The 20,538-nt window shown below is 32.1% G+C and overlaps 1 protein-coding gene across 1 annotated transcript in view; it reads right to left on the minus strand.

Annotated features, from left to right (window-relative positions):
* The window catches only part of LOC126881732 (sialin-like), an 81,107-nt gene extending 60,816 nt beyond the window's left edge, over window positions 1–20,291 (minus strand). Inside the window, exon 1 of the mRNA XM_050646194.1 lies at window positions 20,086–20,291. The gene's annotated coding sequence lies outside the window, so the exon portion shown is untranslated. The remainder of the gene's footprint in view (window positions 1–20,085) is intronic.
* Window positions 20,292–20,538: the final 247 nt, after the last annotated feature.

A 20,538-nucleotide genomic window follows, 5' to 3' on the forward strand; every position in this document is an offset into this window, starting at 1 on the left:
CCAACAATCGTATATTATAAACCCGTTTAAAGAAATTAATGAACCACTTTTAAGTTTGACATAAATTTCTGGGCAGGTTTATACCGGATATTTATCTTCAAGTTTTTTCCTCCCTTCGAGTTCAACATCTAATTATTTAGCCGAACAGACATGCGAAAATTAAGCCAGCAAAGAAAACAAAAAACAACTGAATCTTATACTGGTTTTTGAAGGTTCTAAAAGATATAGTTGAGTCCGCGAGTCTTTACCCGTGCGTCATTAATACCTGAAGAGATAAAACACATACTTTTTATCTAGCATCATTCTCTTCCACGCATGAAACTCATGACAAACCAGCTGCCGTTTGTTATTAAGTAAAAACACATGTTATTTTTATAAACCATCTAGACTCAGTGCATTGAAAAGAGATAGGTACACAAAAAGACGATTCGGTATGTTTTCATATTTTAAGCACAATTTGTTTGACGTTTCTGCTTTGTTTACTTTTGTGGCTGTCAATCAGACACATTTTGAAGTTTCTTTATATTACACATACAGTTGTTTTCACAACTAATTTTATATTGGGCTTTGAAATTTTAAGGTAAATAATTATATTTTGCCAATTAATATTAAACATACAAAGCTAACGTCATTCACACAGTAAAGAAATGATTGTGTTTAGATTTCCGTCAAAGTGAATAAAATAACAAAAATAAAATATGTTACTGAATTTTTTTATAAATTGTTTATTTATTTATAAATCAATAATAATATAAGAATTTATTAAGCTACTTCAAATGTAGCTGTAATTCTGCACAAAAATTTTGAAGCAAAACTTACATTTGACATTCTATAATATATTATTTGATAACGTCAAATTTTATAATAAAACCCGTAATCGGAACAGTAGCCACTTTCTGTCAGTTGTTGTTGCGTGAAATAGATTTCCGACTTATTTCGTACGCTTTAAATGATGACGCACGGGTAAAGACTCGCGGACTCAACTGTATATGAGGGTAGTTGGTGACAAATCCTTGAGCTGATTTTGCTTTTGTTTTTTTTAAACAATCATAAAAAGTGAAAAAAAAAACATTTTATTTGTTTATAAATCGTTTCTTATACATTTTAGAGAAGAATTGTTCCAATAAAAGTTGTAGATCTTGAACAGTTCTTTAATTTGCGAGTTTCTAAATTAAAATATATAAACAATTGACCGAGATAATGGCAAAAACAAACATTTTTGTCAGTCATAAATGTTTAACTTTGTTTTTTGTCACTATCATCATCATCAACGGCGCTACAACTCTTCATGAGTCTTTGCCGCGTTTACTATTGCCTTCCTAGTCCAAGCTGTGGGTGAAAAATAGGTCGATTTCAGGATATAATTCAGGAATTTTTGAAACCTATCAGGTGTTGTAAAGGGCGATGCCAGGAATAACTTATACTAAAATGTAATCAAAAATGTTGTGAGGGTTTTTATTTATGACGATATTCATTTGTTAAATTTGCAATTTTTAAAGATTTTTAATTTTGCAGCTTAGGATATTCATTTTAGAGAAAAACTTTTAAATAGAAAATTGCAGTAAATTAAAAACCTACAATTCAAGCTATGGCATGTTTCATTTCGTTAATACGTTATTGAAAAACAACCTGAGAAATGTCCAAAATGGCTGTTTTTTGCAATTGCCTTATTTACTGTAAAAATAACTTTTATGTATTTTTTAAGGCTTTAAAATAAAGATCTTTCAATACTAAACATAAAAAAAAATTGTAGTGCCCGATTCGTGAACTTGTTGCTTAGATATTATAATTTGTTTATCCCCAGAGGTCAAATGTCCAAGGCTATAACTTAAAAAAAAATCGTACATAGTTAATCTAAGATCCACTCTCCTTCTAAAGACTTATATTTTCATATTCTGATGTAAATAAATGCGTATAACATTTTTCAACCTCTTATTTCGGGTTTCAAAATAAGGGGGCAAATTTCGTTATAAACAATTAGAACTGAAGCCGCCCCTGTACATCCTATGAGTTTCTAACTTGCAGGTTATTGTTGCTGAATACAAAATAAAGATTCAAAATGAAATAAAAATTTTCTACGACTAACTGAAGCCGAGATAATTGTTTTTGTTTTCTTAAATCGTAGTGACTTTATTTATAACAATAATTAAGACATTATTTCACAGTCATTGACTAAAGAAAGATTTATAGTATCTTAAAATAAAAATTATTTTAACCGAAAATTACATTTAATCATTAAAAATGATTTTTAAAGTGTAGTGGAGATTTATTTTTCGTTACGAATGTGATTTATTGTGTCGGTTGCCCTTAGCAACGGATAGCAAAATTGAATCACGGTGTTTTCTTTAAATTTTAAAGCACCGCTTGGATTGACATAAAATTTGGCAAACACATAGATAATATGTTAAAGAATAAAAATTATATTGGGCCTTTGTGTGCTTTTGTCCTGGGGGTGAGTTTCACCCCTTATAAGGGGTGAAAAAATATATGTTCAAAATAAGTTCAGAAATGGATAAAACGTCTAATTCTAAGCACCTTTTGTTCTATAGCATTTTTTCACCAAGTTAATACCTTTCGAGTTATTTTCGAATAAATATCTTCATTTTTCAACAAAAAAAACACGTGTTAGGCGGTTTTTGACAAATAAGTCAAAAAGTAAGTATTTTACTGAAAAAAAGAATTTTAACAAAAATATAGCAAATTAAAAATTGAAAAAAATGATGTCTCCATGAAATCTCTAGACCCAGTAGAAACAAAGTTCTAGCTAATGAAAAATAGGTTCATATCTGTTAAATTTCAAAGTGAATTATTTCAACGTGAAATAACCAAAAATCATGCTTTTTTTAGAGAAAAATCATTACAACTTTTTAAAAGTATCTCCTTCTCCTTCTTTCTCGAAACTCCTTATGCTCCTTAGGGGCGTCGGAGGTTTTATTCATCTTCTATCCGTCTCTTCCATTTCTTGCGGTCCTTTGCTAACTCTTTCATTTGTTGATGTGTTTTTCCTTTTTCCTGTCCAATTTCTATAATCTGATCGATCCATCTCTTCCTTGGCCTCCCTTTCCTTCTTTTACCATATCTTTTCGATTCCATCACCTGCTTTGGTAGTCTTCCCTGGTCCACTCTGTTAATGTGTCCATACCATTTTAATTTTCTTTTTTGTATCTTGGTTATTATCGATTCCTGTTTCAGTCTTTGTCTAATATCTTCATTTCTTATTCTGTCTAATTTCGTTTTTCCTGCTATTTTTCTTAGCTGCTTCATCTCCGCTGCGTTTATTGTACTGTCTATTTTTGCATTGTTTACCCATGTCTCACTTGCATATATTAAAGTTGGCACAGAGATTGCGTTGTATACCTTCAGTTTTATTTCTTTATCTATTTCTTCCTTTCCAAATATTGTTTTATTTAGTGCATAGTCGATCTTATTTGCTTTTTTCGCTCTGTATGAGATTTCTTGATCTATCTTTCCATCCTCTGATATTATTACTCCAAGGTATTCAAACGTCGAGACTGTTTCTATTATTTCGTTTTTGCACCTAAATATCGTTTGGTTTATTTCTTCCCTTTTCTTTTGGGTTACTATCAGGGTCTTCGTTTTCTTTACATTTACCTCCATTTTCAAATTTTCTATTTCCTCCACCGATATATTGATTAGATTTTGCATTTTCTCTTTGTTGTCTGCTATTATTACTAAGTCATCTGCATATAGTAATCCCTCCATTCTCACTGGTACTAAATTCCTGTACCCTATTATTGACTGTAATTGCCTTGACCTTCTTTTAGCGCTCTTCATTACTCTATCCATTATTAATATAAACAAAACTGGGCTGAGACTGTCCCCCTGTTTTATTCCTCTCCTTAGGTTTATTTTTGGCGATCTGTTTCCATTTATTTGTACTTTAGCAAGTACGTTTCTATACGTACTTTTTACCACGCTTACTATCTTTTGCGGGATTTGCAGATCTTCCATTACTGACCATATTACTTCTCTATTTATAGAATCAAAAGCAGCTTTAATATCTATAAACGTAATATATAAGTCTTCTCCTATTCCGTTTTTCCTTTCAATTATATTTCTCAGTATGTATATATTATCTGTTGTTCCTCTTTCCTTCCTAAAAGCCGCTTGTTCTTCTTCTAGTTTTCCTTCCAGTTCTTTCCTGAGCTTCCTTTCTATTATCCCGGTGTAGACTTTATATGCCACTGATGATAAGCATATAGCCCTATAGTTATCACATTCCGCTTCATCTCCTTTCTTGTGTATTGGTATCAATAAATTTTCTTCCCAGTCTTCCGGTATCTTTTCTGTTCTCCATGCTTCCCTCATTATTTCCAGCAGCCAAAGATTGCCTCGTTCTCCCACGTACTTCATCATCTCCGGATCTATGTCATCGGCACCTCCCGCTTTTCCAATCTTTATTCTTGCCAATCCTTCTTCAATATCTTTGATATGAATTCCGTCTACTCGATTGTCTCTATCCACTTCTCTTGCCTGCTGTCCTCTCTCCTCATCTTGTTGGTTACTTGCCTCGAATTTTTCTTTATAGTGCTTATTCCATATGGTTAGTATGTCTTGTATGTTTGTTTTCAATTCATTTCGCTCATTTCTAATTCCTCTTATTTGTTTCCTTTTTGTTCCTTTCATGCTTCTTATTTTATTCCAAAACTGTTTATTGTTATTCCCAAAACCTTCGTTCAATTCTTCACCGAATTCCTTCCAGCTCTTCTTCTTCGCATCTTTTACTAGTTCTTTCACTATATTTCTCTGTCTTCTGTATTCGTCTCTGTCTTGCTCTTCATTTGTGTTTATGTATCGCTTCCACATTTCTTTCTTCCTTTTTACAGCTTGCTTTATTTCCTTATTCCACCATCCAGTTTTTTTATTATTCTTACCATTCTTTCTTATTCCACATACTTGTTTCGCAGTGTTCCATAACGTGTCTCTCAATTTTTTCCATCTCTCTTCCATATTCCATATTTCCTCATTGTTTTCATACTGTTCCAGTATTTTATCTGTCTCTCTTTGGTATAACTTCCTCATTTCCATATTTTTCATCTTATATATTGCTATTCTTGTATATTGAGGACTCTCTATTATTTCCATTAGTTTCATGTTTATCTCTGCTGTCACTAGTCTGTGTTGGGTACCGAGTTCGGCTTCGTTCTCTGTTTTTATATTCTGTATCGTTAGTTCTGCGTCTCGAGGATATACTATGTAGTCAATTATGCTTCTCGCATTTCTTTCTTCTGCTACGTATGTATATTTTTCGTTTCCCGGTTGATACCAGAAAGAATTACCTATTAACAAGTCATTTATTTGGCAGAAACTTATCATTCTTCTACCATTTCTATTTATCGTCTCTTCTCCATACCTTCCCAAGCAGCCTAATGCCATATTTTCATCATTTCCTATTCGTGCATTCCAGTCTCCTAGTAAAATGATGTTTTTGCTTTCCTCTTGTATCTCATCAATAAGTTTCTGTATCTCATCATAGAATAGTTCTATTTTTTCCTGCTCTGTTCCTTCTACCGGTGCATATACCTGTATTATGTGACATTCTTCTTCTTCTAACTCTATTTTTATGTATATGGTTCTTGATGATACTGCTTTGAATTTGGTTATTCTTCTAATCATTTCTTTCGTTACAACTATTCCCACGCCTTCTTTTGCCCTTTGTCCTATCTGAACTCCAGAATAGTATAGTATGTGCTGCCCTCCAGTATCGTCAATTTTTAAAGTATAAAAAAGCAAAGTAAAAAAACATGTATATCTGTTCTTAAACAAACTTTATAGCATCAAAAGTAAGCAAGTTACGCTGAAAATAAAGTTGATCGTGATTATTGACTAGTTCAAATCCTTTTAACTACACCCCTTCAAAAATAAGCACTTTGAACCGATGAAACTTACAGACATAAACGACACATACACGAATAAAACAACAGTGAAGTAAAATAAATTAATTTCATTTTTGATACTAATTAGGGGGACTTTAAAAAGAGATCAACTTTATTTTCAGCGTAACTTGCTTACTTTTGATGCTATAAACTTTTTTTAAAAACAGATATACATATTTTTTAAACACTTTAAAAAAGTTGTAATGATTTTTCTCCAAAAAGTGCATGATTTTTTGGATATTTCACGTTGAAATAATTTAGTTTTGAAATTTGACGGATATGAACCTATTTTTCATTAGCTAGAACTTCGTTTCTAGTGGGTGTAGAGATTTCATACATACATAATTTTTTTCAATTTTTAAATTGCTCTATTTTTGTTAAAACTCTTTTTTTTTAATAAAGTACTTACTTTTTGAGTTATTTGTCAAAAAGCGCCTAAAAACGTGTTTCTGTTGTTGAAAAATGAAGGTATTTACTCGAAACTAACTCGAAAGGTATTAACTTGGTGAAACAATGCTATAGAACAAAAGGTACATAGAATTAGACATTTTATCCATTTCCAAACATATTTTGAACATATATTTTTTCACCCATTATAAGGGGTGAAACTCACCCCCAGGACAAAAGCACACAGAGGCCCAATATCATTTTTATTCCTTAACATGTTATCTATGTGTTTGCCTAATTTCATGTCAATCCAAGCGGTGTTTAAAATTTAAAGCAAAAACCGTGATTCAATGTATTATAAATTGCTAGCCGTTGCTAAGGGCAACCGACACAACAAATCACATTCGTAACGAAAAAGAAATCTCCACTACAATTTACAAATAATTTTTAATTATTAAGTAATTTTTGGTTAAAATAATTTTTACTTTAAGATAATATAAGCCTTCCTTTAGTCAATGACTGTGAAATAATTTCTTAATTGTTATAAATAAAGTCACTACGATTTAAGAAAACAAAAACAATTATCTCGGCTTCTGTTAGTCGTAGAACATTTTTATTTCGTTTTGAATCTTTATTTTGTCTTCAGCAATAATAACCTGCAAGTTATAAACTCATAGGCTGTACAGGGGCGGCTTCAGTTCTAATTGTTTATAACGAAATTTGCCCCCTTATTTTCAAACCCAAAAGAAGAGGTTGAAAATGTTATACGCATTTATTTACATCAGAATATGATAATATAAGTCTTTAGAAGGAGAGTAGATCTTGGATTAACTATGTACGATTTTGTTTTTCAAAAAGTTATAGCCTTGGACATTTGACCACTTGAGATAAACAAATTATAATATCTAAGCAACAAGTTCACGAATCGGGCACTACAATTTTTTTTTATGTTTAGTATTGAAAGATCTTCATTTTAAAGCCTTAAAAAATACATAAAAGTTAGTTTTACAATAAATAAGGCAATTGCAAAAAACGGCCATTTTGGACCATTCTCAGGCTGTTTTATATAACGTATTAACGAAATTAAACATGCACTAGCTCAAATTGTAGATTTTTAAATTTACTACAATTTTCTATTTAAAAGTTTTTCTCTAAAATGAAAATTCTAAGCTACAAAATTAAAAATCTTTAAAAATTGCAAATTTAAGAAATGAAAATCGTCATAAATAAAAAACCGCACAACATTTTTGGTTACATTTTAGTATAAGTTATTCCTGGCATCGTACTTTACAACACCTGATAGGTTTCAAAAATTCCTGAATTATATCACGTTTTTTCACCCACAGTCTGGGGTATCCATGTTTGTCGGTTCTGTGCCACTAATTTCCATTGTCCCAAATATTGGTGTTTTATTTATTTTTTTGTTGGTGAATTCTACATGTAATACTGATTTAGTCTCATTGAGTTTAATACGCTATTTCTTGGTCCATGCATTAACCTCATTGAGTATCTTGCAATTTTACTTTTGCTTCAATTCCATCATCATCAACTGCTAATATATTTTGTATCATCAGCAAACGTAGCAGTGGTGGTAGTATCTAATACTGGTATATCGTAGGTGTACAGCAGATAAAGTAATGGACCTAAAACACTACCTTGGGGTACTCCAGCACCAATTGTTCTTAATTCAGAGTAAGCGTCTTCATATTTTATTTTAAACAATCTTTCACTAATATACGATTTTAGTAATTGGCTATGTTCTTTAGGTAAATTAGATTCAGTTTGTATTCTAGCCCATCATGCCAGACTTTATCAAAAGCCTGGGCAACGTCCAGAAAAACTCCCGAACATACTTTTTTTCCTCTCGTACGTTTTCTATTTGATCAGTGATTCTGTGGACCTAGTCTAATGTTGCGTGATTATTTCTAAACTCAAATTGATGTAGAGGGATCATACATTTTTGTTCTATTAGGTACAGGTTTTAGTCTTTTTAATAAGAGTTTTTCAAATAATTTTGAAATCACTGGCAGCAACGATATTGGCTGATATAATGTTACCCCGTATGATGGTTTTCCAGGTTTTGCTATGATAGTTATTTCCGCTACCTTCCAGAATCTTGGGAAGTACTAAGTCTAATCGATGCATTGAATACATTAGATAGCTTAATAGCTACTGCTATTCTGGGCAACTTTTTCCTGTTATGAGGTCGATTATTACTTTAGCACAAAAATTTAAATTATCGTTGGTTTATATTTTATATCACATTGTTAAATTTACTTGTATTGAACAACCTTTGCTAATAATAATTAACATGACACCGAAACAATGGGTTTTATGATTTAATTAAGGTGTTTACTTGAATTAATTTTTTTTTACAAATATCAAGTGTGTGAAGTTTTTATCATAATAAGGGTAATAAAAAACCATTTAATTTAGAATTTATACGATCTTTAATGAAATCTCCAGAAACACTGTGTCGAATTATTTTTATGATATACTTCTGTGGATGCGAAACACGAAAAAATCTGCTATGGGCCATTCCACTAACATACGCCTGTTTTGGATTACTTCGACAACGAATATTTTACTATGCAACAGAAGAAGTACGAAAGTAAATGGCGCTAATAATTATTCCAATAAACAACAATGTAATTTGCAATTTACTTTCGTTATTCTTATTTTGCACAGTAAAATATTCGTTGTTGAAGTAATCCAAAACAGGCGTATGTTCGTGGAATACGGTATAGCTCTCTAGCATGTCTGTTAGGCCAAGTGATACGCCAATAAATAAAAAACTGCTGAACAAATCTAATACAAATTTTTGGAGAACAAATCCTTGAAATTAACTATTTTTAATAGGGAATAAGCCACAATTTTACTAAAAAATGATTTTATTAACGTTTCGACGTCCAAATCGGATGCCGTTGTCAAAATACAAAAAATATTACTATTAAACAAAAATGTTGTTGCTTAGTAACAAATTCTTATAATACTTTATTTAATCTGACTCACTTATATCGGCAATATATTATAAGACATATATTATAAATTTTAAAGTAGAAGACGTTAAAATGATATTGCCAATATTTATGAGTTGCGTTCCTTGGACGACTTTACTGAAAGATGGTTCATTCGATTACATGAAATCAACCCCAACTCAAGAATATCCGTCACAAAAAAAATCATAGCATGTGATCTGTCTTTAAAAAGACAACCACATGCAACGGTGATAGTAAAATTCTCGCGTTAGAGATTCCATAGTAAATCACGAGGGAAAACCTGGAAAAAACCTCGTTGTTTACTGTCACCGTTGCACGTGGTTGTCTTTTTAAAGACAGATCACACGCTATGATTTTTTTTGTGACGGATATTCTTGAGTTGCAGTTGATTTCATGTAATCGAATGAACTACCTTTCAGTAAAGTCGTCCCAGGAACGCAACTCATAAATATTTAAACTTTGGATTACATCCAAATATTTAAAAAAGCATCTATAAAACTTAAGTAATACCGTTTAAAGTACCAGTAATCTGTTCAAACTTGAGTAATACCGTCTTTGAGTGGTGGTAATTCTATAAAACTACGAAGTTTTCAAAAATAACATGTTTTGAGGCGTCGTCGTATCATTTGAATTAAGTTTTTGACATTTTTTTTAATGAAACCTCGTTTAGAAAGTTGTTTGAAAGGTAAGTTGTGCAAAATTGAAAGTCTTATAAGAAAATTTGTGTTAGTTACACATTTTTAAATCATTTTTTAAACAAAATTAGCCTCACTCACAGTAAGTCTCACTTTCCGCCCACACCGTACTTATGCCCATACATTTTATTTTTTTTATTATAACCATAAGATAGCTTAATTATTATTCTTTCATGTCCATCTTGTAAAGTTTTATTTGATCCATTAGTTAAAGAATTACATTAAGATAACTCAACCGTGAACTTCGCCGTACGCTAAGTTTACAGTGCACCAATGTTTGTGAGAAGGGAGACTTTAGCGTTATAAATAAAAAATTATGGAAGCTACAGATTTAACTTTAGAAAAATTTTTATAAAAGGTTTTTTTGTAAAATTTTCTGAATTTTTCAATGGAGAAGTCAGTTTTTTTCTAAAATTTATATTTTTGGATTTATTTAAAAACACATCTAATTTCGCAGATCATTTGTTTAATAAAAAATGAAGCACCCACTTCTCGAGTAGAACTTTTTGATATGTTGTTTATTAAACATTTCTTAATGAAATTACAAAAAGTTCTATCTTGTTTGATTTTTTCCGAAGTGAAAATCTATATGCACTCCTCCCCTATATGCTCAAAATGTTCTTCTATCGTTAATGTTAATTAAAGTATAATTGTTTTTTGCTCAAATTTGCTTAAAATCCTTGTAAACAAATTTATTTATAATTTTTTTTAATAAAAGTACAACTGAAAACGGGTATAACTTTAATAAAAATAAAGATAAAGTAATCTAACAAATTTTATTTGAAATTCTATAAATTAAGCTCTAACATGAGACTTTGTAAAACTCATTTTCATGCGTCAAAGGGTTGAAAAAGCTTCGAAAAATAATTATTTTGCAACCACTTTGCACTAAAAATGGAAAAAATGTATTTCTTTTAGTTTACGAGCTAGGACCTAATAATCAATTTATAAACAATTAAATTATTAACAATGAATAACCATTTTCAATTTCGTTGGAACACGAAACTACAGCCGCATTATATTCCAGTTCAATCAGAGAGTGCAGCAAGCACCCCTACCGGTTTCGAAACTTATTAGTCTCTCATCAGGAGACACATATGCTGCTCTCTCTGGCCCAACCAGGACAAACCCCGGCGTGCAGTTACGGATTGCAACGAACGAACTGGCAGGGATACTCTAGCGGCAACTACTATCAAAAGACTAAGTTTTCAATCTCATAGCACATAAAATAACATTAAAAATATTACTCTACATCCCACCAGATTGAAAACAATTGGAACCTTCTCTGGTTACACCTCCGAGGCTTCTAAAATTTGCAAGCCATAACGGATGATGAGACTAAAGAAGATGAGAGAATTTTACAATTTATAAATCACGTCATATCTGCTCAGCGCGGTAAAGTTCCAACGAGAATGGTTCCCTTCGTACTCCAATCAGAGTAAACATGTAAATCAAAAATTGCTGCATATTCTGATTGATCTGGAATATAATGAGGCTGTAGTTTCGTGTTGCAACGAAATTGAAAATGGTTATTCATTTTTGATTTACATGTTTACTCTGATTGGAGTACAAAGGGAACCATTATCGTTAGAACTTTACCGCGCTGAGCAGATGGGGCGTGAATTATAAATTGTAAAATTCCCTCATCTTCTTTAGTCTCAGCATCCGTTATGGCTTGCAAATTTTAGATGCCTCGGAGGTGTAACCAGAGAAGGTTCCCATTGTTTTCAATCTGGTGGGATGTAGAGTAATATTTTTAATGTTATTTTATGTGCTATGAGATTGAAAACAGTCTATTGCTAGCAGTTGCCGCTACGGCATCACTGCCATTTCGTTCTTTGCAATCCGTGACTGCACGCCGGGGTTTGTCCTAGTTGAGTCAGAGAGAGCAGCATATGTGCCTCCTGATGAGAGACTAATAAGTTTCGAAACCGGTAGGGGTGCTTGCTGCACTCTCTGATTGAACTGAAATATAATGCGGCTGTAGTTTCGTGTTGCAACGAAATTAAAAATGGTTATTCATTTTTGAATTAAATTATTGTTTGTCCACCCTCGAAATTTGTAAGGAGCAGCCAAAAATACACAAAAAAACTTATGTTGGCCCATCAGAATTAAAAAGGCCACAGTGACCTAGCTGAAGCGTAAACTATACGATATTTATACTGCAACGTGTATAACCTTTATGTAAATAAAAACTATATCTAATTAGTAATTAACCAGCGATACCACAACGCATGATTGAATATTGATTGCACAACCAATTACCAAAAGAATCACCTTGAAAAACATCATGAAACTATTTGTTTGGGAATATCTCTTTGTTAGAAATTGTATATAATTAAATGAGTTGTTTATCAGTATTCATTCAATAAACGTTTTTAGGATTGACCCAAAAAATTACATTGAAATTAATAGTTTCTATGGATTTCCAAAGGATTTGATGAAATCGTTGCCAAATTGATTTGATTATTAGGAAATATCGTTAATGTTAACGTGCTATCATTTTTTTTCAAATTTAGACAAAAGATGATCGAGTCCCCTAGCATTTTCTTCTAAGTAATCCAAAACATATCATTATTTACAATATAAAATATTTTCGTTTTTCATACTATATTCATGAAGGTTTGTAACTTTTTCTGTTAATTGTAATGAGTCATGAAATAGCAAAAATTGATATTTTATGAGTTGCATGTCGCAATTATGTCCGTGATATACGTCATTTGTTTATTTGCGGTATGTATATGTATAAGGTTTTACTGCTAATATATGATTGTATTATGGTCGAGAAGATCACATTAGATATATAAAGAAAATATGTCAGTAAAAGTCAAGAAATGTATAGAATAGAGATAAATCAAATTAAAATAATCGGTTTTTTAGTGCAACGAGAAGCTTTATTTCTATTTTTTGCTTATTTATATGATTGTGTTTTTTAATCTCATTAATTTAATACAGTAATACCTCGACTTACGCTACCCCGACTTACGCGAACCCAGGGTTACGCGATTTTAAAATCTTGTCGATTTTTTATTTGATATGCGATTTTAAAATCTGGTCGATTCATTATTTAAGCGCCACACAATCGTTTAGTTAAGACGAGATAGAATTACCACCCACACACTATTGCTAATCCAATGTATTATACATGTTTGGACTTAATGTTGTTCTGAAGCTATTTTCTTGTGGCATTTTTATAATCAAGTATATTCAACTGGGAAATAAGCCACAATTTTACCTAAAAATGATTTTATTAACGTTTCGACGCCCAAGTCGGGTGTCGTTGTCAAAATACAAAATAATTATTTCATTTGAATATACTTGATTATGTTTGGACTTTTCACACGGAATCAGCGATTTTATTTTGTATTAGGTATTTCTTATAATCTACAGTTTTGTCTAATGGAGTGGGTATTTGTTACTTTTATAAAGGCATTTTTTGTTTTATATCTAAGACTTGAAAGAGTAATAATATCATCAAAACATACATATATACGAAATTATACCCCGACTTACGCGAATTCGACTTATCGCGATTATCGCTCGGTCCCACCTATCGCGTAAGTTCGGGGTATTACTGTATACAATATAATTTTAAATTGCGTAAGTTCTAGATTTTCGTTTTTACCCAACGTACTGTGATTTCAAATGCCCAAAACGTGGTCATGAACCTATAAAAGCGTATATTGTTTATACATTTTGGAATTACTTTCGTTCTTAAGGGTTTTTGGCATCGCTGATTGCTAATCTGACATTATTTTTTCTTCAAAAAAAAAATGGAGGATCGAACGTGGCGGAAAGAAATTGAAAATATCTATCAAAACGCAAATTTTTTTTTCAAATTTTGTAGTTTAAGGTCGCTGATTACAAATCTAACATTACTTTTTTTTTAACAAAATGACGGATTCAGTATGGCCGAAAGATATTCGAAAATTTTATTTTAAACGCATATTTATTTAAAATTTTATATTACATATAAGGGACTTTTGAAATTACTGATTACAAATACATTTTCTTTGTGAAGTACAATATTCAGAACTTATTATGTACGACTGCCCATAACTACCTAACAATCTCCAGAATCATTAGTGTAAGAAACAGAGCTTTTCTTGCTGGTATACCAAGAGGTGCTTATTATGAAACTCACTTTTTTTTTAATTTCGTCCCGGAACTCCCCTTTTCATCCCTTTAAAAGGGGTAATTTGTGGTTTTTGCGAAACGTAGCCCTTCCTGTACTTTTTGCAAAAAATTTACTTAATAGTAAAATGAAGAGGACTCTATTTCCTACTATTTATTTCCCGACAGCATATGTCTATCACCAACCGTTTAGCGGGGGTGGCGCCCCAAAATTGACAGATTTTAAAAAAAGATGTTTTTAAAAAATTATATTTTTTCCTAACTGTAATGAAAATTAAGAAGAAACCCTGCGGCGAAGAATCACAATAAGTGGTTGATTTTTTGGTATAGGTTTCATTTAAGGACAATTGCAAATTTTTTAATTACAGGGTGTTACATTTTAAAAAAATCCCTTTTTATACCATCTGAACCGCCTATGCTAAAATAAAAAAAAAACTTTCAGCGATTATCCATGTACTAATAGTGTTATTTTCAAATTTGTATAATGCACCCCCACATTTTCCCCGGAACCACCCAAGAAAAGAAGAATTAATAAAGAAAATAATCAAAAATTTATTTTGGGCAACCACTGTGGCTTTAGGGTGCAAAGAAAATAAAATATGCGTAGGTCATAATGTGTAGCAGACAGCGTGTTCCTTTATTTTCCATAAGTACGTTATCAATAAAATAAATAGGTGACGAAAAAAAAAAACAAAATCTGGAGCCCGCCAAAGCATTTCTGAGGTTTACGGCGCCACTGTGCCGTAAAGTTGGTTATACGAAAAAAATGCATAGAACCTTATTTGTAGAGAAAAGACTGGTCTTTAATTCTGTATAAGTTTTGTTTTAAAAATATGGATAAGTAATGAGAAAATCCTAAAACATGCTCTCCAAGGGATAGGGGTAGTTTTTGCAGTTTTTTTAAGGATAGGGGTTGTTTCCGCAGGGATGTTGCAATATTCATATATATTTATGAAAATCCCTATTGATGTAGCATATGTCCATGTGGGTCAAAAAGCGAAAAAATATATTTTTTCAACCCCACCTATTTATTTTTTTTTGGCTACAGGGGTTGTATCAAGAAATCGCTTTTGGTATCCATGCATAGGTAATAAGAACGTGCACAAAATGATATATCAAGCATTTTAATAAAGGGCATGGTGTGTGAAGGATGCCAAGAAAATCACTTTCTTTACTAATTCTCCTTTTTTTTGGGGTGGTCCTTCTAGAAATTTGTAAATAACAAAATCTCATCAGTACATGGATAATCACTAAAAGTTTTTTTACTCTAGCATAGGCGATTCAGATGGTACAAAAAGTGTTTTTTTTTTAAACGTAACACCCTGTAATTAAAAAATGGGCAATTACCCTTAAATGAAACCTACACCAAAAATCAGCCACATATTTGTGATTAATTTCCCCAGGGTTTCTTTTTAATTTTCATTACAGTTACATCTTTTTTAAAAATTTGTCAACTTTGGGGCGCCACCCCTGCTAAATGGTGGATGATAGACATTAGCTGTTGGGAAATAAATAGTAGGAAATATAGTCCTCTTTATTTTACTATTATGTAAATTTTTTGCAATACGTACAAGAAGGGCTACGTTTCGCAAAAACCACAAATTCCCCCTTTAAAGGGATGAAAAGGGGGTTCCGGGGCGAAATTTTTTAAGAAAAAGTTAGTCTCATAATAAGCACCCCTTGATATACCAGAAAAAAAATAAAACCGGACTTGTGTCAATTTTGCGAAGCTCAACCTCTGTTTCCTACACTATTAACATCGTTTTGAATTTTAAGTAAGAATGTTAATTTAAGCCATTTTTATACCATTTGAAGGGTTAATACCCTGGAATTTTTTGGTGGCTCAGCATGTAATCAACCAGTGATGATGATATTTTATATATGCAAAACGTTCAGTGATTTAAAGGATTTTAATAAATTTTATACTTTTTATAAAGGATTTTTCAATAAAATTTGTTTAAAACAATATTTGTTTACATTGCACGTTGTTTTGTAAACATTCACAACATGTAGACTGGCACAGATTTTTTTATTATACCTATTTTTTATGATTTCTTAGAGAAAAGCTTCCCGTATTGTACTTTTTAGTAATATTTTTCTGTTATCTTTTCCGTTTAAATGTTTTGTTGACGATGTTTAGAGTAGCATTGTTTAGATGTTTATGTAACGATATGATTCATTAATCAATATCATTATCGACTATTAATCATAAACAAAATGCAAATTGTAGCAACAAATGCACTGTAAATAACTCAGTAACAATTAGGAGAATTGATTAAATATTTTTAAAAATACTAATAAAATATTTTTGTTGATTTAATTATAACACTGGCAGAAAATGTAAATGTTCTGCCATTGTTATAATGGTAGGGGAGCCCAAGCGGGGATTTTTGCAGTAACTCGAGTGCGTCAGATTATCATATAGGGAGAAACCTGGTACCCTGTAGATGTACCACTACCATATATTGGATCTAAACACAGGGGAGTTCGTTAAGTGGGGTCGAAAAAGAAAATGTATCCTTAGAAAATCTCGAAATCGTCAGATTTCGAGACACTTCGACACTTCAAAAATCTGACGATTTGGGGGTAAGGAAATGGGTGTCACAAAGTTTCACAAGAAAAAAGCGAATATTTCGCGAAATGTTCGATAGATCTACAAACTAAAAAATTCGTGCTCAATATTTCTCAAAAATCTATCGAATGATATCAAACACGACTCCCCACGGAGAGGGGTGGTGGGTTAATTTTAAATTTTAAATACGAATCCCGCGATATTCCGCGAAATGAACATCAGATCGAAAAACTGAAAAATACACGTATTCAATATATTTGAAAAATCTATCGAATGGCACCAAATACGACCCCCCACGGAGGTGGGGTCAGAAATAAGTCAATTTTATTTGAAACATTTTCTCGAATTATGCATAAATGGCGCTATAATCGGAAAAAACGATTGTTGGAAATGGAAAATTAAATTAAAAATGGAAAGTCCCCACTAAAATGGAAAACTTTACTTAACTTTTTTTGGTTTTAGAACCTACTCTTCACTACCCAATAGGTCCCCAAAGCGCTCGAGTGACTACACATTTAGCATACTTTCCTCCCCTACTATAATTAAAATACCAAAAAATGTAAAAATTTGGGTGAAAATAGAATACATCATATTACAAGCTTTTTTGGGGCTTCCTAACAAGTTGGATTTTAACCTCCGATACAAGATGCTAAAGTGGTGTTAGGTTTGGAATGTGTTCTTTTGTACGGAATGGAAGATTGGACGTTAAAGGCCAGCTCCATTATCAAACTTGAAGTCTTTGAAATGTGGTGCCTTTGTCGAATGCTTAGAATATCATGGACGGGCAGAGTCAGAAATGAAGAAGTATTAAGAAAATCGGACTTCCAGGATAGGGATCTTTTTAATTATGTAAAATATACAGCCCCAGCGGGTGTGTTAATGTAAATAAAACAAAATACTAACACATTCAGGCTTAAAAATTCCCGAAATAGTGTTTTTGTAAATATCTTTTACAGTTCTAACATTCAACCCATCTAACATTTACACGGTCGAACAACTAATAGAAAAAAGAATAGCCAAAAATAGATCCGTCCATCTGGCTTTTGTAGATCTTAAGAAGGCCTATGACTCAATACCTAGAACCAAGCTATGGAAAGCAATGGAAGACAGCGAAGTTCCACGAATATTAATAAAAGCAGTAAAAGCACTCAACAACAATGGAAAATTAGCTATCAAAACGGGTAATAGAATATGCAGTCCATTCAAAACGACAAAGGGACTACTACAGGTATGCTCCACATCCCCTACCCTGTTCAAAATATTCCTGGAAAATATCCTGAAACCATGGAAAATAAAGTGTGAAGGAATAGATACCTATACAAACTAAGTTTTGCTGGCGACAAAATAGTGATCGCACAAGACGACGATGACCTCAGTTTTATGAGAAAACTGGAACAGGAATACCTATACACAGAATGGGATGGAATTAAACCTAAAGAAAACTGAATACTCAAGAACGGAAAATACAGAAACCAAACAGCTGTAAATAGATGAAGGTAAAGAAATCAAAGGAACAGACAAGTACAAGTATTTAGGTTTCCTAATATCAAACAAAGGAACAACTGAAGAAGACATAAAAAATCGACTAGGACAAAGAAGAGACTGCATATGAAATTGAACTCGGTATTGTGGGATTAGAATATCAGTATAAAAACAAAAAGAAGAATATATAACACCATGACAAGAAATATCCCCACTTATGGTTAAGAAAATTGGACAATAATAATAAAGAAAACCAAAAATAAAATAAGAGCAACATAGATGGAATTCCTAAGGAAAATCTGCATAGTAACAAGAAGAGATAGAGTAGGGGAGAGTTGGACAAAACCGGGTAGGTTGATAAAACCGGGTACCCCTTAATTCTTCTAACTGTCTGCTGCTATCTATTAGACAATGTTAAAATTAATGTCTCTTTACCACCAACAGTCGTGTGTATTCATTTCTACCTCATTTGATTAATCTGTGCCGGAGCAGTAAGACCTCACCTGTTTTTTGATGCAGGAAACTCGATTTTTAAGGTAAGTTGATAGCTGTTTTCTCCTCTAATGAATAACTAATGGCCATTTCAAAATTTAATACATGTAACCTAGTATATTACCTTTAATTTGGCCAAAAATTTTGAATATTATATCATAATTTAAAAATTTAAATAACATTTAATGTCTTGTTTACGAGTTGGACAAAACCGGGTAGTCCGAAAATCGACAAAACCGGGTACCCGATTTTATCAGACCTCTTGTTACTTCCAGTTACTGCAGTGGTTTTTTGCTTTTAGTTAACTACAACGTGTGGTCTCTTCTGTTGAAGAAGCTAGTAAGAAAGATAGTAGGAAAAATAAAAAAAATCTCCAGTCGTAAACAAATTAAATCTAAATGAACTGGACAAAAAAAAAAGAAAAAACGTGGTAAAAAGGGCTGCACCAAAAACAAAATTTTGGAGAGTTTGGAGGAAGAAGCTAATAATCACGATGTGTGTCTATATTACAATTACATATTTTCAAATTATAATGCAAAGGAAGGCTGGATAAAATGTGTGTCTTGCACCAAATGGGCTTATGACGCCTGTAGTGCCTATGATGATGTAAATAAAATTTTTATTTGTGACTTCTGTTCATATATTTTCAATTTTTGTTCATATACTTTTAATAAATATTTTATTTTCTTCTCATTAGTATTTTTACATGGTAATTAATTTACTACCCGGTTTTTTCATACCGGTTGGACAAAACCGGGTATTTTGCAATATTTTCATAAAAATAAAAAAAATTAAAAATCTAAAAATATCCTTAAAAATTGGCATTGGCATATCAAACTTAAGTCATTTGAGAATATTTCAATCTGCAGCAAACATTTGCTACTCTCACATAGCAAAAGATAAAGACGGTTTTTGGAGTGGTACCCGGTTTTGTCCAACTCTCCCCTAAATAACATAGAGATTAAGAAAATAATGAGAATTAACTCAATTACTAGTGTAGTCTATTAGATAGGTGATAAGGTGATAGAATAGGTACATAGAACAAAAGAGATTAACTTGGTACCGAGATGTCAGAAGAGCAGACAAAAACAGAATAACAGAGTGGAGCCCGATAGGAAGAAGCAAGAGAGGCAGACCCCGAAGATCTTTCAGAGATGAAGTGGACGAAGCATTGGAAAGAAGACATCTGCAGGAAGGGGACTGGCAAAACAGAAAGAACTGAAGAGAATGGTTGAGTGAAGGAAGACAGTGAAAACTGTGGAAATCCTTAGTATATATACATATATATTCAATAACAAACGTAGATTTTTCTCTCAAATACAGGAACTACTTACAAAATAGTTAAAAATAGCTTCCGCAGGATTCAAATTGAATACTTTAATGATTATTTAAATAAAATATTAACGAGATATTGTTATTTACTTTACCTTATCTTTTTATGGTTGTGTTTCCAAAATCTCACACACTGTAATTAAGAACCACCTCAAGAAAAAATATTTTATTCACATCGAAGAACAAACACAATTCTTGTCGTAAATCATCGAGAGATCGTACTGAAATATTTAAATCACCTCGCTCACGTTTAGTGGCACACGTTAATGTGGTGTGACTACTACAGGTACTACTGCAATTCTAAGGTACCACCTCTCTCTACCGGTACTTCTTGCTTGCAAAATTCATTCTGTTGCCGTCGGATTCTGCAGCCTGCTGACCAAATTCATTTAGAGAGTGCATTAACACCGCAGGATTAATCTAGATCGATATTTCAGCGGCACAAAGAACCTGCGTCACATTGGTACTTAAATACATTTATAAATTTTATTCAAGGTAATGGTCTGCATTAAGGATTTGATTATATTTCTTTGGATATTTGTTGCACC

This window comes from Diabrotica virgifera, chromosome 3, assembly GCF_917563875.1.
Source record: "Diabrotica virgifera virgifera chromosome 3, PGI_DIABVI_V3a".
Lineage (NCBI taxonomy): Eukaryota > Metazoa > Arthropoda > Insecta > Coleoptera > Chrysomelidae > Diabrotica > Diabrotica virgifera.